Here is a 7523-nt window from a genome sequence, read left to right on the forward strand (position 1 = left end):
CTGCTGAAAGCAGGTATCTGGTTTGTTTGGGTTCTATAATCGAAACACTGTTTCAACTCCAGCTCTGAGATCCCGGTTGGCTGAAAGCAGGTTTCTGGGGTTTTATTTAGCTTCTATATTTGTAACAATGTTTCAAACTGCAAGCTCAGAGGCTGGCAAGGCAGGCGGGGAACATTAGCTTCCTCTGTCACTGAAGCAAGCAAGCCTCATGTTCGCTTCAAGCTGCCTGGCTGCTGGCCGCCATCTTGGCTGGCAGTTAATTTGCATATCACCCTGATTAGCCAATGGGAAGGGTAGTGGAGGTACGGCTAATTACCATGTTTCTTTTATTAGATAGGATATTTTGGGAAATGCAAATTAGAAATGAGTTAATTAGCCACAAACTTCATTTACCCTCAATCATTAGTCCATAATATTTATGGATTAAAACATATCTTCTATGTATGGGGTAAAACATAACATCCCTTCTCCCTTCAAAATGTTTTTACATCTTTTCTAAAAACCCATACAGAGAAGGCCCAGGGCGTTTTAATTCCTATCAAGGCATTCCTTTTTCTTTATGAAATACTTATCAACATATTTTTTTAAAAAAAGTAAAATAAGCCCTGCCAGCATGGCTTACAGCGTCGACCTATGAACCAGGAGGTCACGGTTTGATTCCTGGTCAGGGCACGTGCCCAGGTTGCAGGCTCGACCCCCAGTGTGGGGCAAGCAGGAGGTGGCCAATCAATGATTTTCTCTCATCACTGATGTTTCTCTCTCTCTCTCTCTCTCTCTTCCTTCCCCTGCCCCCCTCCCTCCCCCCCTTTCTCTCTGAAATCAATAAAAACACATTTTTTAAAAAGTTATGCATCAATCTTCTCCCCCTAATTCAAATAAATCAGTAGGAGCAAGCAGCAATACTGACATCACAGAGGGGACATTCACAGTCAAGTGTTTGCTTGGATAAACACAGTTAAAGAAAATAATATGGAATAGGCCCAATTGATCCAATAAAGCAGAGATTCCTTCAGAATTTTCCAAATCTGTTGAGCAGATATTAGGGTACTTTTCAATGGGCATTAGATAAAATAAGGATCCTTCTCATGTTACATAACCAAAATGAATTCTCCCATTTGATAATGCTTGACTACAGATTTCATGGGAGAGGGGATAGAAATCATTACTGCCACATAAAGTAAAATTTGGGATAGAAAAATCCCTACAGGGTGATATTAAGCTAACAATCTTTTATTTTCTAAAAGTCAAAACACATTAAAATCACTTAACACTCACAGTTGTTCCTTCTGGGCCTTTGTCAGTGTCAAACACACAGGCATCAAAACATACATACAGATAAAAATGTTACTCAGAGAGCAAACTACAAAGCTGAGGCAGCATAACCAGGTTCAAAGTTCATGCCATTTTCATTTCCAGACAGAAGCCTAACTGCTCCTAGGTTATAAATACCTGAATGTTGTCATTCTGAAAAGCAAAAGTCCAGTAACACGTGAAGGACTTTTAATTCTTACAATAAACCATGAATAAAGTTCTAAAGCAGTGGTTCTCAACCTTTCTAATGCCGCGACCCTTTAATACAGTTCCTCATGTTGTGGTGACCCCCAACCATAAAATTATTTTTGTTGCTACTTCTTAACTGTAATTTTGCTACTGTTATGAATCGTAATGTAAATATCTGATATGCAGGATGTATTTAGGTGATCCCTGTGAAAGGGTCATTGGACCCCCAAAGGGCTCGTGACCCACAGGTTGAGAACCACTGGTCTAGCGACACAGGAGGTTCTATGAAGTAACTAAATTAAATTGGAAAAATAATGCAATTTCCTTAAGGATTATTGCGCACAGAGGTAGCTTTTATATCAACAGTGCAAAAAACCCATGATTCCTCTCACATCTAGTCTATTAGCTATGTCTGCTCTAAAAAGGAGGTTAACTAGAGATTCTATATTGCAGATGATATATTTCTTAGTAAACTAGAACATTACATGTCCTTTCTATGACTGCAAATCTTGTGTGAATTTTGGGACACTCTATATTTCTAGTAGATCTCAATTACGCCAATTTTCTATTAGGAAGGTAGGGACTGAAACTCAGCCATTGGCTCCCCCCCAAAAAATAAATAAATCACTATTTGCATAGGGATAGGGAGGAAGCCTTCCAACTCAGCAGAGTTCTGGAATTCATTTCCTTATACCAGAGAAACAATCACCATTAAAAAGTATGGGGGCCCTGGCCAGTGTGGCTCAGTTGGTTGAACAATGCCTGTGCACCTAAAGATCCCTGGTTTGTCCCAGGTTGGGGTGTGTATCGGAGGCAACCGATGGATGCTTCTCTCACACTGACGTTTCTCTCTCTCTCCCTCTCCCTTCCTCTAAAATCAATAAAAAAATATTTTAAAAATTAAGTTTCTCTTTAAAAAACAAACAAACAACTATGGGGGAGGCAACAGAACACAGAAGTCACAAATTCTTAATTATGATCATGCCTATCATTTAGCAATTGGTCTAACGACCAACTATTACATTTTCCAGTGCATTAAAAAAATTATCATTTTGTCACTGACCAAAATAAGTGGGGGTGGGGGCATGGAATTCAAACATTATTTATCTGCTATGAAAATGTTAGTTTCCTAAGAAATCAGACAAGTAACTAGCTTTTTTGCTTGTAGCCAAGGGACAGGTTAAAAGCAGGTCATCAGTGCACAAGGAGCCTACTTACTGCATATAACCTAAACATTTCTTACCTTTTGAGAATAAAACTCTCCACTGCCAAGGTGAAAAAAGGAACCAAAGGACACATTTAAAAAATTAAACATGCATTCCGTAAGTATACTTTATTGATGGCAAATATACATTATCTTCTCTAGACTGAGAATTTCCTACAATCTCTTGTGATCTGTGTATTTGGTTTAAAAAAAACCCACACAAAGCAACAGCTACCATTCTATTTCTGACAGGAGCCTAATAGAGCTGCCAATAGTTCCCCATAAATTACAAAATATCCGGAACTAACATAAGCATAGAATGCTACCAAGAATTGTTTCTTATCAGATAGATTATGTAAACAGCATTAGATATCTAGCTACCATCTAGCTAGACTGTTAACTTCAAAAAAAGCTGCGTTTTAAAAGTTTGGTATCTTGCTAAGTACTGGTAAAGGGGTGGGAGAGGATCATTAACAGCTAGAGTGCCGGGGAGCGGGGAGCGCAATCGAGCTCCTCCTGTCTTTAGCCAAAAGTGCCGGGAGCGCTATTGCGTTCCAGCAGTGTCACTATTAGATGCTAGTAATTCACTCATGTGGGAAAAAAAATTTAAAAACCTTAACTCAAAATGCCTTGGCAATTTTAGCATAGTTCCTAGGATATTGGTTGGCACTCAAAGGGTTAAAGACATATTTAACTGCTATTGGCCCAATGCAAATTTCAGCCCAAAGGGATCCTATGCCAAATTAGATTTGCATTTCCCTTACAGCTAGTTACACTGAGCATCTTTTCAGATACCTGTTGGTCATCTGTATGTCTTCTTGGGAAAAGTGTCTGTTCAGGTCCTCTGCCCATTTTTAGATGGGCTTTTGTTGGTTCTTGTTGAGTTATATGAGTTCTTTATATATTTTGGACATTAGCCAGTTATTGGAGGTATCGTCTGTAATATGTTCTATTAGGTTGGATGCCTTTTTGTTTTGTTGATGGTTTCCTTTGCTGCGCAGAAGCTTTTTAGTTTGATGTAGTCCCATTTCTTTATTTTTGCTTTTATTTCCCTTGCCTTTGAGGTCAAGGTTCATAAATTTAGTATGTTTTCTGAAAGTGATTAATTCTTAAGTAGTGATTCAACTTACAAGGCCAATCAAATTATATAGACACAAACTACAAATAAATGCTATTATCATTCTCTCTGGCTTTGACAAAAATTTCAGGTACCTTACTGCTTGGGTTAGCACAGCACAGACTCCAAAACCTATATCACATCAAATTAAAAAAATATATATGTGTACAATGGGAAAAACATTCTCAGGTGGGGATTAGCCAAATATATATATATATATAAATAATACTATCACTTTGTTAATCACGTTTACATGCCACACAAGAAAAAACAGCTGAAAAAGCCTTTACCTTAATAAATCATGTCAGTCTAGGTACAGAGGAACACATGACTGTTCAGTTTTTTGGTATCTTTAATATCTAATATTTAAGCGGTGTGAAAAACCGCTTATAGCAAAGCAAACAAATATTGCCATTATTTTGGTTCTCCTATTTTAACTAGCAAAAAACTTTCATTAGGTTAATGTTTGACTTCATCCTTTTCCTGGAATGTAATTCACACATAATTGCAAATGATAATCTTTTTGTTATATAATCTTCTAGAGGGGTGGTTGGCAAACTGCGGCTCTTGAGCCACATGTCGCTCTCTGGCCCCTTGAGTGTGGCTCTTCCACAAAATACCACGTGCGGCCGCGCACGTACAGTGCGATTGAAACTTCGTGGCCCACGCGCAGAAGTCGGTATTTTGTGGAAGGGCCACACTGAAGGGGCCAAAGAACCACATGTGGCTTGTGAGCGGCAGTTTGCCGACCACTGTTCTAGAGGATGAAACCAATTCCTTTTCCTATTTCCTAGTTAAATACATGCATTTGTAAATAACCTGGTCATATATTAGAGATGTATCTAAAAGCAACTGCTTTCTAAACCTCAGGTGGATAATGTAAGAAAGTTTGTGAAGCCAAAGTTACTCATTTAACCAGTCTGAGATATAGCTTCTAGTTAGTGGTGTGCTGTAGGGGCTAAATGATCAATGCGTATAGTACCTTACACATACTAGGTGCTCACTAAATTTATAATTTAACACATTAAGCTCCATGTCAGTCACCAGTGACTGAAACGGAAAGGAAGACAAAACAGGCTTGCTGCTTAATGTGTTAAAAACCTTATACAAGTACTCAAAAACAAGACAAATACATATCTAATATCTAACCCGAGTGATTAAAAAAATTAGAAGTAACACTTCCCAGGTATATATATTTCTTTTTTAAAAAATTTTTATTAATTTTAGAGAGGCAGGGAGAGGAGGAGGGATAGGTACATGAATTTTGAGAGCACAGTGGGCATGGTTCAGTGGTTCCATATGGACCTAGGAACCAGGAGGTCATGGGTCCCTTCACAGGAAGGATGCCTGTTGCCTTGGCTGGACCGAGCCCACAACCTGAGCTTGTGCCCTTGACCGGAATCAAACCTGGGACCCATCAAGCTGCAGGCTGACGCTCTATCCAATGAGTCAAACCAAACTGGCTAGGGCCCCACTCAATTCTTTATGGTAAAATAAAGAACATCTTGGGTTTTTCTGTGTGTGAGAAAGAAAATATGAACTGTCCTGGAAACATCTATCCCTGAAGCCCTAACCGGTTTGCAGGCTCCTCCCTGGCCCAGGCTCTGGTCGGGATTTGAGCTGGAGGCAACAATCAATGTGTTTCTTTCACATCGACATTTCTCTGACTTTCCTCTCTCTCTCTAAAAAAAAAAAAAAAAAAAAAAAAAGAAAAATATCCTCGGGTGAGAATTAAAAAAAAAAAAAAAAAGAATTAGGCCACCATTTATTTATTTATTTTAAAGCCACCTTTTATATTAAGAAACTGAAAATGTTACTTTAGACTTCTAAATCAAATTAACTAGCTAGTTTTTCAGCATGACCCTATTTTAACATTAATGGTCCCACAATGTAGTAATAGCCAACTTACCTTTAATCAATAGGTGTTTTTATTTCTCAACCTAAGCTTATTTTATAAACTTTTAATTATCACCTTTGCTGAAAACACCTTTGACTGAAGTGGTATTCATACTTGAGTGTAAGTTTTCCCAAATCTAAGTAACCAAATCACCATGATGGCAAGAAGAAAATAATACCTTAACCCTACCAGACCGCTGTACCGATTTTTCGGTAATTTCCACACAAAGGTGGAACATTGGTGCTAGATGAAAGGTAGACCTATTTTCTACAATGTCTCCAAGTTCCATCTTATTCTAACCACTTGTTTGCATGCAACTAACATTTTTCTATATCATGTTGGTTTTTTTCTCTTTAATGCTCAGGAGCCCAGGTATAGGGGACAGTTAGGTTTAGGGCCTCAGGTCTGGTAGGATTAAGAGTTAGAATCTAGCCAAAACCGGTTTGGCTCAGTGGATTGAGCATCGGCTTGCGGACTGAAAGGTCCCAGGTTCGATTCCGGTCAGGGGCATGTACTTGGGTTGCGGGCACATCCCCAGTAGGGGGTGTGCAGGAGGCAGCTGATCGATGTTCTCTCTCATCGATGTTTCTAACTCTCTATCTCTCTCCCTTCCTCTCTGTAAAAAATCAATAAAATATATTAAAAAAAAAAAGTTAGAATCTGAGCCTGTCAGAGGTAAACTCATTCCACTAAATGGAAATTCTAAGACAAGAACAGAAAAGGTATGTGTTGAGGGAAGATGTCCAAGTGTTTTACATACTGCATGTATTCAAGATTAGTTGCATTCAGCAAATGCAAATTAGAAGAGTTTCTATATTACTTTTGTCATTTAAGCCTTCATATCACTGTTTTAAAGAACTCTTTAGCACAAGAAATCATCATTAGCGTTTTTTAAAAATTAGCAAATGTAACTGCCAGGTTTGTGTTTCTAAGTATTTAGACTATGCCCTATGGGCGCAGAAGAAAGAATACGAGGCTATGAGTCAGCGGACCTAGACCTAAGGCCCTGACCCTCCTTGGTTGGCGCTGCAATTGCAAGAGTTACTCTGGGGCTCAATAAGTTCAATTTTCTCATCTGTAAAATTAAGATCAAGTTATTTTACATTTAAATAACAATCAGCAGTTTTCAGGGTGCTCTGTTATGTTGCCTCTCCTTTGAGGTTCACAAGAAACCTGATGATAGCTCTAGTTGGTTTGGCTCAGTGGACAGAGCGTTGGCAGGAAGACTGAAGGGTCCCGGGTTCGATTCCCGTCAAGGGCGCGTACCTTGGATGCAGGCTCTATCCCAGTTTGGGTCAGTGCCTGTGCGGGAGGCAAAAAATCCCCATCTCTCTCACATCGATGATTCTCTCTTCCCCACACCCTTCCACTTCCTCTAAAAATCAACGGGGGATAAAACATCCTCAGGTGAGGATTAACAAAACAAAAACAAAAACCTGATGGGCGGGAAAAGCTCAGTGCTCCCTTTTATCAGTTTTCTGAGATCTGCTGGTTCACCTGAGACACTCCCAAACCTGGAGAATATAAACACAGTTCCACAGTTCTCCACATTCCGAGTGGCTCTGGAAGAATGCCCTTAAAGAATGACAATCCCAATAGCTGAGTGATTAAATAAGCCATTTACAGAAGAAGTCAGAGGTTTGTAAAAGGCTAAAATTAAAAGAAAGCAAATAAAAGTTCATCTGCTCGTCCAAAGAATGTTTTGCACATACGGTTGTAAAACTGAGTGTTTACCAAAATACTTCAGAGTAGTTAAGAGCAGTTAACCAGTAACAGTGGTTAGCTTGGAGGGGCCGACATACCTG

Source organism: Myotis davidii, unplaced genomic scaffold (assembly GCF_000327345.1).
Source record: "Myotis davidii unplaced genomic scaffold, ASM32734v1 scaffold828, whole genome shotgun sequence".
Taxonomy (NCBI): domain Eukaryota; kingdom Metazoa; phylum Chordata; class Mammalia; order Chiroptera; family Vespertilionidae; genus Myotis; species Myotis davidii.